General features: G+C 37.4%; 2 long non-coding RNA genes across 3 annotated transcripts; one reads left to right on the plus strand and one right to left on the minus strand.

Moving 5' to 3' along the window:
- Positions 1-1,618: 1,618 nt before the first annotated feature.
- LOC132664102 (uncharacterized) lies at positions 1,619-7,032 on the minus strand. Its single transcript, XR_009603439.1, has 2 exons — positions 6,803-7,032; positions 1,619-2,445 (listed from the first exon to the last, which is right to left on the minus strand). It is a non-coding gene; the product is annotated as an uncharacterized LOC132664102 (long non-coding RNA).
- A 92-nt stretch (positions 7,033-7,124) lies between these two features.
- On the plus strand, positions 7,125-12,371 carry LOC132664103 (uncharacterized). Of its 2 annotated transcripts, none has more exons than XR_009603441.2 (3): positions 7,125-7,219; positions 8,443-8,496; positions 12,034-12,371. It is a non-coding gene; the product is annotated as an uncharacterized LOC132664103 (long non-coding RNA). The 2 variants fall into 2 exon arrangements; XR_009603440.2 differs by having other exon boundaries at positions 7,141-7,410; positions 8,353-8,496.
- The last annotated feature ends 1,666 nt before the right edge of the window (positions 12,372-14,037 follow it).

A 14,037-nucleotide genomic window follows, 5' to 3' on the forward strand; every position in this document is an offset into this window, starting at 1 on the left:
AAGAGCAATACATTTCTCCTAGGGACAATACATTATAGGACTCTGAGTCTCACTCCTGAGAGAAACGACAGGGGTTCTGCCTGGCCTTCCGGGCAGCCTTATCAGATTCAACTAATATGTACTATGTCACAGGCACAAATTTATCCCACTAACATGTAAGAAAAGCTTTTCTTATTTATTTATTTATTTATTTATTTATTTATTTATTTTAAAGAGAGGGAACGTGAATGGGGGGGAGGGGCAGAGAGAGAGGGTGGGGGCGGGGAGAGAGAGAGACAAAGAGAGAGACAGAGAGAATCTTAAGCAGGCTCCAAGCCGTGTAGAGCCCAACTTGGGGCTCCATCCCATGATCGGAGCTTAAATCAAGTCGGACAGTAAACTGAGCCACCCAGGTGCCCCAAGGAAAGCGTTTCTATTACCTGTTCCCACGAAGAGACTGAAGCTGAAAGAAAGAGAGAGAGAGTGAGAGAGAAGTGATCCAAAACTCTGGTTTTGAAATCCGTAGGGCCACAGCTGGTGACACCCATTTGAAAGTAACCGTAATAGTATACGGAAGGTGTTAAAGAGCAGATCACCAATACATGGGAGTAAGAAACACTTTGGCAATTCTACACCCTCTCGCTTTGTCTTCCAATGGCGAGAAAAGAGGTATTAGTGTGTGTGGAACGTGGCCCTAAATTTCTTAGTGTGACTAACCTGGTCTCTGGTCCGACGAGATCCAAGGTACTCCACTAAAATGGAAAACACTGGTGGGGGAACAAACGGTTGGATATAGAGGGAGGGCTCATCATTGAAAATTCTTTCTATACCCTTTATCCATTTTGGTAAAACTGCCTGTGAACTCACAATTGTACATATCTTTGAAACGATTCAGGGTTTTCTGTTTGCTGCATATAAGCAGGGCCAAAGCTTTAATGTCTGACTCAATTTTCTGCCGTCTATTCATGAGTGCCCGACATGACTGCACTAAATTAGAAAGTCTCCAGGTTCGTGTGAATGCACGCATCTTAGGGTACCTTTTCGTACAGGCCAAACCCAGGGTAGGTCTGCATTGAAGTACTTCCTCTGTAACGTGTTTCCATTGGAAGCGAAAGAACAGCTTGCATAAGGGGGGGGGGGGGGCTGTGTCTAATGATTGGCACAGATATCTTCCACTGGCGAACTGTATTCATTACGTGGTGTGTATGTAGGTTGTGTAGTTTGGTACCGTTGTGTATCACTGTATGCTTTCTTGTCAAACGATTCACCCTCACGGTGTTTATTCCTGAGCCTGTTCCATTAACATTCCTTATCTTCGGTCGTGCCTTCAAAACCTGTTGTCTTTAAAAAGTTAATTGAGAATACTTCTGGCCATAAACTTTAAAGATGTCCCCCCACCCCAAAACTATTCGAGAAGCAAATGTGGTTTTAATTTTCTATAACTATTTATCTTGTAGCCGTGCAAAGTATTTCCTGTGGGTGGTTTATATTCCTATCCAGGTGAAGGGGGTGGCCAGCGGGAGGGCAAAAAAGAAACTTTAACGAGCCTCCCCCAAAGTAGTGTTTGGAAACTATTCATTTGACCTTGAGTGACAGAGCTTATGCCTTGCAAATTGATTAATACAGATACAATATCAAATCATTTTTCATACAATTTTTTAATGTTTGTTAAGTGCTGGAGCAGTATGTAAACAGAGTATTTGGCATTTTTATTAGGCTGCGGAACTCAGTCATTTCCTTTGCAACAACATCTCATAAACTATTTTGACAGTCTAATAAACTATAAAAAGCTGTGGTAAAAACTGGCTCTGAATGTTATAACCGTACAAAATGGAAAGAGCAAGAGAAAACATCTATCACCGGGATTATTATCACTGTTGCTATGGCAACCCGGTTGCAATGGCAATATCTCCACGGCTCTGCTGTTTGTTATCATCTTTCTTGATTTTACATCATTGAAATTGTAGTAATTACACTGTGCCTGATGAAAAATGTATGCTGTCATGGCAACTAAGTCAAATATTCTTAATCATTTCACCTCTTCAATCTAAAATGTAATTGTTTGTCAGTAAAATAGGTTATACAGAAGGCTTCTATGGACTTATGATTGCCTTAAGTGTTCTGCAAAAAACCAGTGCTTTTAGGCTCAAGACCCTGAGCTAAACTAATAGCTTGACATGGTAAACAATGACTCATTATAATAAGTAAGCAGCATTAATTGTAGAGTGGCTTCTCCAGTGGGGTAAAATTATAAACCACGGCGACTTTAATACAGTCCTTAAAAATCAAAGACACAGGAGAATATTTGCAGCCATCCTAATATCTTCAGTAAATTGTTTGAATCGTAGGTTATGTTCATTTTGGTGTGCCCCACTTATGTTTTATGAGTCGATTTCGTCCGATGAACATACTATAGAAGATTTTCTTCACACTGTGTGCGATTAAGGCACAAAGAAACGATCCCTTCTGCAAATATGAAAAGAAATAAATTAATAAGCTGTAAATAAAATGCTTTTCTAACTAGAGCAGGTCAGGTAGAAGCCCATCAGCGATTCCTTAAACTAGTATGTTTTGTGCAGTGTTTTCAAAAGAACGTGATTTTTGTGTCATATCTCCCTCTGTATCTGGGTAATACGCATGTCCTATTAGAACAGAATAGGAGAATCGATATGTAAAGTTGTGCTAGAAAATGACAATTTTATCCTCTTGAGTGGGAACCCTTAAATAAACAACAAAATTTCAGTAGTATGTGGAAACAATAGCACATAGTTTTATAATTACCTATTCTATTTCCTCAGAAGGATGGAAATTTTGCTTGAGTAGGAAGAGAAAATCGAGTCTAAGAAATCTTTTGTGTTGATAACAACAGAATTTCTATAGCTCAGTTCGTATTCCTCTTATATAGTTTTTGATGTAATGACGCTATAAATGAGAGCAACAAAATAAATCATTTTATGTTTTTCATGAATTTATGAATGGTGTAATTATCTTTATTTGTATCCTTAGATATATGTACTTTACATTAGGAAACACAAGATAAGCTAAATGTTATATTCTCTAGGTTTTACATTCATGAGAAAATTTTACTGCGCAGAGAAAATTATACACTTCTATTTCAAACCTAGCTAATCATAATTCTTCCCACTGTATACCTATATTTCTCCTTTTTGTTAGCATGTCATTACTTTTACATGAGAAACAGGTACTAGCTAGCTGTAATATGATTAATCCATTTCTGCCAAAAGCAGAAGATGTCTTTGCTATTGTAAAGGCCGGATTTTATCAACTCTGGGGGAGGGGTAGAGAAATGAAATGCAAGAATGTATTTTCAGTGCTTGAGTACCAATGTATTTACAGTGATGATAGTAATTTGATTGTGATGGTGACTGTTTGCTTCATTTTTAATGGATTTAATCATAAAATTGCTTTAAAACTTACTCGGTGCTCCTACGTGAAAACAAAATATTACACAAATAAAATGAATATAAGACCCTGAGATGCAAATGACTTGTTATTAACAATGACTTCAGGTAAAAGCAAAATCTTTTAATGAAAACATCAGAAAAGCACATTTAAAGAATCGACTGAACATGTTCCTCATACCTGCTGTAAGTTACAAAATCATGCAGCCAGGGACACGTTGTGTCATTCAGGTAGAAAATAAACAGTAGGCACTTCCCAATGTTAAGGATATTCAACAATTTAGCATCAGAACTCTTGAAGGGTTGAATTAGGACTTGATAAAAACATCCCATGAGCAGCTGTCTCCAGCCTAGAGACACCGAAACTGCACAGTAACTAGAATCCTGGTATTTGATCATATATTTTAATACCGTAATCAGTTTCCCCAAACAATGACACTACTTTAAACTCTAGCTTCCTCAAGAATATGTCTGCAGGTGGATGTGTGGTACTAAAATAGCAGCCAGCTAGAGTCACAGATCCTGTCCCTGCCCCCCTCCCCTGGGGATATGGTTGATACGAGACTGTGAATACAGAGAGAGGAAAATATATGTATATAAATATATACATTTAATATGTATAAAAATAGGAGGAAAGAAAGGAAAGTCCATGGCTCTATATTAACTTAGGGCCTTTTTCTGGCTTGCCTTTGGCCTGAGCCTGCCCCTGATTCTCTATTTTCTAATTAAAATTCCTGTGAGAGGTGGATTGGCTTGTCTCAATCTTGTTTGGGCCAGATTTCCACTCTAACTCTCCATTAGCCGCTGGCCGACTTGGAGAAGAATGTGGCCATTCAGCAGCTCTGTTCCTGGGACGCTGCTCCTCTTGGCCACTCAGCTCTGTCCAGGAGGAGGTGGGATCGCCCGGGACAGGAGGCTGGCCCAGGACCGACCCCCTCAGCAGGAAGCTGAACTTTCAGCTTTTCAGCCAATACCAACCCAGGCACAAACGATGCACCCGTCACTGTTGGAGGCGCTGGGGGGGTTTGTTCGCCCCCAAATCCCTGCCCTGATGGAACACAGCAGCTGCCCTTTGCAGAAGCTGTCACCCGTTTTCACATAAAACACATCCACTCCTCCATCCACCTCGTGATGGTGGGGAGCAACCCAGTTAAAATAAACAAAATCACGCTGCACACTCTGAAGTGTTACAGGAACATGAGAGATCATTATGATTTAATCTAATTTCTCCTCCCCTTCAGGAAATTTTCTCCTCCATTCTTCTCACTGTCAGTTGCAAGCTCGGGGAATTCAAATTAATTTAAAGATTAGACTGAGTAAAACATAATTAGGAAGGTAAATGTGCAGGGGAGAAAAGGGCAGCCGAAAATGTGTTCCAGGCATGGATGTACATGATGCTGGTGTTTCTGCATTTTTACATGACCTGCGTCACAGTCTTCGGCATGGATAACCTGAATCTGATGAAAGTTACCCAGGAAATCTGCGTGAATGGTAACAATAAGAAGTTAGGGATGTTAGAAGCAAATTCCAAAGACCTCCCAGCATAAAGTTATTTTAAAAAGATAAGTTAAATATGGGTTTTCGTTTTGTGTGAAGCAGACATATTTGACAGAATATAGTTTATTCTGAAAATATCGATATATCCTGGATTGCAGCTGTATCTCAGGCCTAGAGTGTTTCCAATGGTTCCCTTAAAATTTACAACTCCAGCAATGTCATGTAGAATGGAGTATTTAAGACCTAAATTATTTAAATCTGTTGCTCAATCCACGTGTGCTTGTGTGTGTATATGAATGTGTGTGTGTGTGTGTGTGTGTGTATTTTAACATTTATATGATGATACATTTCAAGTATCTTTTATTAACCAGAAGCGTCTGACACCTAGATAAAACTCCTAAAGATGAAATTCTCTCTTTATAAACTTCAGGGGAGTTCCTTTAGAATTCTGGTTTGTTAATATTTGTATTGCTTATTATATTTTCCTGTAAACAGACTATTGAATTAATCAGAATTAAAGAGTACCACATTGGAAAGGGTTTTATATCTGGAAATCAAAGTATTCACACTCTTCTCATGAAATAAGAGATACAGAAACTTGAAAAAAAAAAAACCATGTTGCCTCTGTGAGTCACAAGTTAAATATTAAATATTTCTTACAGCCTCCGAGGCAAAAATACTATTAAGGTATTGAAAATCTGAGCAACCTTTCTGTGCCACATTTAAACTTCATTGATGGAGCTTTTAGGTCAGAATGAAACTTCCAGATTCAGTAATGTGAATTTCGTTTCATTGTATAACCTTCTTAGAGCTGCCTGAAGGCTCAGACTAATAATACTTCTAATAAACGACGAGCTTTTTAAATATATGGACTCAGTCCAGCATTTGAGCTAAGAATGTTTGAAAAGGCAAAATCTCATTTTTTTCTACCTTATTTAGATATTGGAGTCTCAAAGTAAGCACTAAAAAACTAGTCTGGTACTTGACAAATACAAATTTTAGAAGTGTCTACTCTTTTATAGGTAAAAGTTGCTCAATCAAACTCATAAGTAGGCAAGCCAAATGAGTATTAGCATGTTTAATATCATTCTAATAAATTTCCATATTAAATAGAGCTAAAATTGTCAGGTCGCTCAAGTTGTATTAATGTGACACAAAAAATGGCTCCATTCAGTATGGCATTGGGTAAACGACAGGATCAGTCTTCGTGACGTCATGGCCCTCTTCCTAACAACGTATGTGAATGTGTTGTGTGAATACTTATAAGAAATCAGAGAAGGGCTTTAAAAGAAATGCTAAAAACTAAAAGAAGCAAATCCGTGTTCGTCATCTACTTCTATATTTTATTTAGAAGCATATTAAAATATTAGTGGGTTTCTTACTCTCAGTAGGCACCTGTGGTTTAGGAGATCAAAGTCAGAATCTCCAAACTGGGGCACAGAAGAAGACGGAGAAGTGCAATCCAAAACGTTTTCTTGAAAAGCAAAACGGAATCTCATTTCTCCGATCCCTGAAATCTCCTTCTTAAGAAACAAACCAAAACAAACAAGCAAACAAAAAAAAAAAACCAAAAAAACAAAAAAAAAACAAAACAACCATTTCTATTGGATCAATGATTTAGGTTCTGCTTCCATTGAATGAAAATTTATTGTAATCTAGGACATAGGAAATATACTCTTGGATTAGGCCCTCAGTCTAACTGTTAAGAAACAGAAACTCAGAGTTTTACTGTCCTCTCGAGTGTCACCCTGGTACCTTCAAAGGAAGGTCCCGGAATGGGTACGGAAGCAATGATTCTCTTGGAAGAATATATACTCCTAAACTCTGAGGGAACAATCGGTAGATTGTCTTTTTTTCCTGCGACTACGTATCTTATAAGTGTCTTGAAAATATTGTCTCAGTACCTGTCTTTTGTTCTTCTGTCTTGTTTTCAGTTTGAAGTAACTGACAATGTAAAACAAACTAACTTCAGTTTAAAAAAAAAAAAAAAAAAGGAAGAAATTGGTGAGCAAGTTCAAGGCAAGCTGGCTTCGGGAACCCATTTCTGTAAGCCTGGATTCTATTTCACCTTTCACTTCTGACTCTGGCAGGACAGAGTGAGCCCCTTTGGTGGAAATTCTAAGAGAAACCTTCATTCTGCTTGTCATCGTTACGTGGGCTCAATCACTGGAGGAAGGGGGGTGGAATCCTCGTACTCTGATTCAGGCCTAGTTTATGACCTCTTCTCTGGATTCTGGATTCTGGATTCTGGGCGGTACAGCCTCTTCCGAGACATGGGTCTCAAGAGCAGAGAAAGCATGGATCCCCAAATGAAAATGCAGGTATGTGGCTAGAGGAAGGGGGAGAGAGGCAGGGAGGCAGCCTGCAAAAAGCCACTACCAGTGTCACTCCGACATCTGTATCCCGTCAAAGGGATTCCATTTGCTTTCCTCCTTTTGCGGTTTCTTCTTTTCTGCCACACATGGGATTCCCTCTCGGCAAAACCAGGACTCTCGCTTCCGGGTTGTATTCGGTGAGTGATGCAATTGTATGTTTGGGTACCATAATCTGTAGTTTCATGCAGGGAGTTAACTACAACAGGATGGGGCATAATAGTGATATCACAGGAAGGAAAGGTAGCTGGCTTGGAAGCCCTTGGGTGTGTAGGATTCTCAAAGGTAATAATAATAGAAGGGCTGTGAGTAGCTTCAAATTACTTTTTCTTTCTAATTGGCAATTAGTTCTAATTAACTTTTAATTAATATTCAATGTTTTCTTTAACAAATGGAACCCTGATGAGATCACATCTGTTAATACCGCTCCGTTTCTATTTTGGTATTTATTCTACAATTTTCCATTATGACTGTAGCAAATGCAACTTCAGATAAGTGATCACCTTTTAGCTAGGATGAAAAGGTGGCCTGATTTAAAGTCACTGCACTTTAAATGTGATTTTGGCAAAAACTAAGACTCTATGAAATTGGATTTTGTTCTACAATCTTAAGAGATGGTATCAGGAATTAGAAGGTACAGCCACTTTTGTGCGGCCTCAGTGACAATTCTTTTCAAGTATTGCAAGCTGTATAAAAATCAGCCTTTTTACTCTGATGGACACTTAGAACAGAATGTAGAATGTAGAATATAACGCATAGGAAGATGTATAAAGATCATTTCCATCCAGTAACTTTAGGGATAAAGCCGAAGTCCAGAAGAATTTTTGGCTTGTCCATGCAGTTCCATATAATAAGTAGGAACAAAACCAAAAATCTACAGATATATTACTTTGTAGGAAGTTGAACCCTGAAGGAAGAAAACTCTGCTTTAATAGCTAACCATTAGTTAGTTCTCTTGGCTTTTTCAATCTCCATATCTTTTTTCATTTAATTCTTTAGCTTTTTAGCCCAGCTGATGTTTTGGTTTGTGCTTTGGATAATCCTTACTAACGTGTTTTTTTTTTTTTTAATTTGTGAGCAAGCTTTTTGCAGATACGTGGATGCATGTCCTTTCAGATTATCTCAATTTTACCTTTGCTGATTTGGATAATTTTTCAAATATGCTTCCGCAGTTGCACAAGATTCAATAAAACTGGAGCCATCGTTCATCATGATGTGTGGATTAAGTAAAATAACAGGGGTCCATCAAGTAATTTCTCAATTTCAAGTATAAGTCAGAGTGGGCCAACCAAAGATGTTTCTGGCTAATTTTTGGCTGGAACATTCAATTTCACTTCCCTTGATGAGAGGCTAAACTTCAGGACTTTGGTTTCGAGAAGCAAAATTCAAGTGGGCTGACTATTCTTCTTAATGTTGGCTGCCGGGTTGAGGTTCAAGGAACTGGCTCATTTGAAAGAGATTTTGGCCCTCGCAGAGTGATAATTAAGATGGCCTGTATTTGGATAAATGGGTTGTAGTTATTTTTCTTCTTGAAAATAAAATATAATTTGCCAAACCCCAAATTCCTTTTTTTAACATTAATCTTCTGTGCTCAAGATACTTTGAAAATGTGAATAAAGTTATTTTTTTAGCAAACCAACCACCATAATTGTAATAAACATGAAATTTTATGACTTAACAAAAATAATATTTGATGATTTCTTGGGAGTTGAACCTCCTTCTTGAGCACATATTTTTAGAACAGTACATTTCTTAGGGGGACATTATGTGCTGTGAGACACTCATTGTTATCAGAAGTTATTTAATAAAATAATAACATGCAATTATTAATGAATTTCTTGCACTTTATTACACATTGAAATTGTCGTCTTCTTCTTCTTCTTCTTCTTCTTCTTCTTCTTCTTCTTCTTCATTTTTCTTTTTTTGACAAGGCACTTCCAAAGAAATACAGGGATATGTGACCTAGAATCATTATTTCCAGATTCTAATAATGCCGTTAATTTTATTCTTCCAAGAACTTCAGTTCAGTTTAAATCCTGAATCCTGATTTTCTGTTGATGAGCATTCTGAACAATGCAGTTGCGGGAGCTTAAAGTGAAATTTTTCAATTAGCGTTTTAAAGAAATTTTTTTTTCTTTAATATGAAAAAGGTAGCTGAGGTTTTCAGAATCATTCCCTCTCAGTAAGTGGATATGAATCTATTATTTTTAATAACTTCATTCATACATATTGACTTGTGAGTGACCCATAAAAGAAAAGTCGATGTAATTATATAATATTTTAAGAGTACTTTAAAAATGTCTTAAAATAGTACATATAGCATCTATTATAAGTAAATTGAAAATACAAAAATCAGTTCTTGTGAAATCTATAAAGAAGTAAATATTTATAATTGTACATATTTGTAGCAAATTTTAAAATCTCCAGTATTATTATTAGTATTGGCTAAAACCAATCTGCTAGAAAAGAAAAAAGAAAACTTTTTAAAATTAACCTGAAACAAAATACCATCAAAGTATGATTGCAGTGAAATTCATAATTCAAAACAAAATGCAATACCAAAAGAAAATTCAAAATATTGATTTAAAAATTTCAAAATAAATGCCAAAAATTTTTAAATTCTAAATAAATAAAAGTAAACGTAAAAATTAAAAGAATTTTTTAAAAATTCATTTACTTGCTCCTTATACTCCCACTTTTATAATTTCTCAGATGGAAATCATCAAAGAGAAGTAGAATCCCAGAACAGTGTTCATTTCAGAAAAATTTACAATAGCAAACACAGGAAAATGATCCAACTTGTAACAATATGGAATACTTAAGTAAAACATGACATCTAATTTCAGTGGAATTATTATGAGCTCAGCCAGATTTTAAGTGACTCAAAACTATATGTACCCTATGTTATTATGTATTTACGTGTGGGGGGGAAGGGTTAGAGTTGATTAAATTAAGATGGGAATGAGAATTTTTTAGGCAAAATTATAGATCTATTGCTTCTTGTTTTACAATATGTTTCATCATAAAGTCTTTAGTACCTTAAAAATGCTAATCTTGAAAAACGGATGGTGTTGATAGTCATCAATATGATGCAGCAGACATATCTATGTTACCATTATACAGCTTCCGCAATTCAAGATTATTTAATCTCCAATTAGGTACCCCATAAGATCATTTTAAAGCAACTGTTTAAACATGCAAAAAATACATTTTCTTTGTGAAATAATATTATTAATAGTTAGAAATATTGTGCATTTGCCATGATTAACAAGAGGAGAACCACTGTTTGAAAAAAAAATGGTTAAAACAGGGGCACCTGGGTGGCTCAGTGGGTCGAGCATCCGACTTTGTCTCAGGTCATGATCTCGCGGTCCCTGAGTTGGAGCCCTGTGTTGGGCTCTGTGCTAACAGCTCAGAGCCTGGTGCCTGCTTGGGATTCGGGGTCTCCCTCTCTCTCTACCCCTTGCTGGCTCACACTCCGTCTTTCTCTCTCTCTCTCTCTCTCTCTCTCTCTCTCTCTCTCAAAAATAAATAAACATTAAATTTTTTTTAAATAAAGGAAAGAAGTGGTTAAAACATTTTTAAAAAAGAGGTGATTTTTTTTTTCAAAAAAATTGAAGAATTTAACCTAATTGGGTTGATGGAAACTTCTATGACAAAATAGGAACCCTGAAGGAAACTTTGAACGTCTCTCAAGAGGGTTAGATTTTCTCTTTAGATGTTTATTTTCTCTTTAAAGGTTTTTTTTTACTTTATTAACAGAAATATCTACTGGGCAGGTTATTTTATAATTCAGAATAATCATAACTAGAAACTTATTTGGAGTGGAGTTTATGAGTGCTTAAATGTCATCATCTGCCAAGATGGTTCCTTTTTTCCAGATTGGGTGCTTCTCAGAACAGCCAATCTGCAACCGGTCTTGTGTGGGGGGTTGACAGAGAAGCAATGCGAGCTATATCATTATTTGAAAGAAATATTAAATTGAGCATTTTTGATTCAAGGAATTCCTCTGTCATCCTGGAAACCATGCCAAGAGCAGATGTCCTTGGGGCAAAAGCCTGCTCAGGATCGTGTACCATTTTGCTATTTTCCTTGCCTACAGCTTTTTCCATTGAACATGTCTTTTTTTCTGTCGCTATCTCCAATCTATTGTATGTGACCAGGAAAATTTGGATTTATGTTCGACTTTTCAGAAACAACTCTGTTTTGTAATTGAGGGAGAATGCATATTGCAAGTTGTATATCCTGTTCGTTCACATTGTGTTAGGTAGACAGAGATGAGCTGTCGGTAAGATAATGTTCGTAAAGTGATCTGTGTTCTTTTGCTCTCTATAAGTCTAAGGTATTATATTCTTTGAAAGACAATAAAATCGTATGTTATTCTGGTTAATAGGCCACCTGATGTAACATGATCTTTAAAAGCAGGATCCCGGCTCTTGATTGGCCACTGGGTGAATAATAAGACATCTCTTTTAAATTAGACTGATCAAGAAAAACATTCCTTCAAACTTTACAAGTGAAATGCAGGCATGAGTTTGAGGGTTCCTCTGGCAAGACAAATAAGGAATTATATTTATGTTCATTACAAATACTGTGCCACACTGCCATGTGAGTTGGACGGGTTTAGAAATGGGTTTTAAAAGGTGCTAATACTGTTAAACTTCTTGCAAACTGTGTTGTATTTAAAATATTTTTTAAATATTTTAAAATTTTTTAAATTTTAAAATTATTTAAAATAATGTTCATTTATTTTTGACAGAGAGAGAGACAGAGCGTGAGTAGGGGAGGGGCATAGAGAGAGGAAGACATAGAATCCGAAACAGACTCCAGGCTCCGAGCTGTCAGCACAGAGCCTAACGCGGGGCCTGAACTCACGGACCCCGAGATCATGACCTGAGCCGAAGTCGGACGCTCAGCCTACTGAACCACCCAGGCGCCCCTTGCAATACTGTATTTGAAAGAAGGAACTAATGACTGATGATTTCAAAATTATCCAAAACAAGCATTGATTTCTCAGGTACCTGGTTGGTAGCAGATGACTCTAGCTGATTTCTAGAGATAGCTAGATTTCTATTAATGGCTGTTCATTTGATGATTCTTATTGTCACACTAGCAACTTGTGCTTTTCATGGTTTTCTTCACGTTTTATACACACACACACACACACACACACACACACATAGGTGGACATCACAGGTAAGAGACAGTCACAATTGAAGAATCTCACGTTCAGGAAGTGATTCCATCCAGATTACTTCTGGGCAAGGTGTGTACTCCCTAATCGCATGACTGCCCTCATCGAAAAGATAAGGTAAAATATAAAATGAAATGAAATAAACTAGTACAAGGCAAGCCTTTGAAACCGAAAAATAAACAGAATATACTGCAAAAGTGCGTTTTACCCCCCAGGTTTTCATTAATTTGCGATGAAAAACCTTGCAGAAGCAACGCTCAGGAAAGTAATCGAAATATGTCCGTATCTTATCTTCCCAGTCCCCAAAGTCTATGAGAATTCTTTCAAATGGGCATTTTAATGAGCAGTACCACACCTGTGTACCAGCAGGGCTGGTAACAGAGGGAAACTGTCCTTTGATCTTGCATGTAAGAGAGCCATCACTTTTTTCCCTTGAAATAAAATATCTACTCTGTGTATCATTACATGGGTTTGAAGCCAAGACAGAGTCAAACTGTAAAAGTCAGAAAAAGAATAGACATTAAGGACTTTTCCTTAGGGGACTTTCCTGTTAAGTCTGTCTCCACTTTCATTTGTCCTAAGAGAAAATAACATCAATTGTGCTCATCAGATACCTAGTTCACAATCTGAAAGGTCACACTGCCAGGAGTTCTGCCTGATGGTCTGAAATTCATATTTTTCTCACCTTGACTCCCTATCCCCACGGCTCCTATGTGGACTAATTCCAGGTGCTGCCGCTGAAGTTCAGGTGGGAACACGAGGGGCTAGATTTCTTTCTCTGTGGTTCTATCGGCAAGTCTTGCCCAACCTTTGGAAATACTCCATTGTCTATCAACATGGACAAGGAAGGTGCTGCATTTGATCCCCATGATCTGCTTCGGAATTAGAGTCTCCCGTCTGCACAACAGGACAAATTCCTAGTCTATAATGAGCCATATGTTTTGCTAGGCCTTTTATCAGAATATTTAGACCCTCTATCCTGACAATCAGCTCCTGGCATAGCCTTCGGCTCCACGCAGGTAAATGGGCAAAGGAAAATCTTAATATCCTCCCGCGTAATCTCCGTGTGGCTTCAGGGTGGTTTGCAGAGGACCCCCCCCCCCCCCCGCAATATAAATCAATGTTATTCTGCTGGAGTTACTGGGACAACAGAAAGAAAACAAGCTATCATTACACACTGTGGAATATTCCTTTTGTGTGTGTGTAAATTATAAATATTACTTTTTCTCCCCACCTTCAGTTTTTAAAATGTGGTTTCACATTTCATTTAATGCTAAATGGTTCATTACATAGAGTAGCAACTCAGTTCTCTTATTACGGTGTTATCTTTCACTTTGTCAAAATATGTCTACTTGATAAGAAATCTGACAGAAGTTGCTTATGATGGGATCACTAACAGCCATCAGTTTCTCTCTAGCAAATGAAACTGTAACCATGGTGACGGCCTTTTTTTTTTTTTTTGCCAGAATGAAAATGAGACAGCACTCTGTTGCAGCCATTAGTAGAATACACAAATGTCCCTCAAGGCAAACATCTAAAGCAAATGGACTGCAAAGGAAGGAGCACTAATTTC

The sequence above is a fragment of the Panthera onca genome, chromosome F2 (genome assembly GCF_046562875.1).
Source record: "Panthera onca isolate mPanOnc1 chromosome F2, mPanOnc1 haplotype 2, whole genome shotgun sequence".
In the NCBI taxonomy this organism is placed as follows: Eukaryota; Metazoa; Chordata; class Mammalia; order Carnivora; family Felidae; genus Panthera; species Panthera onca.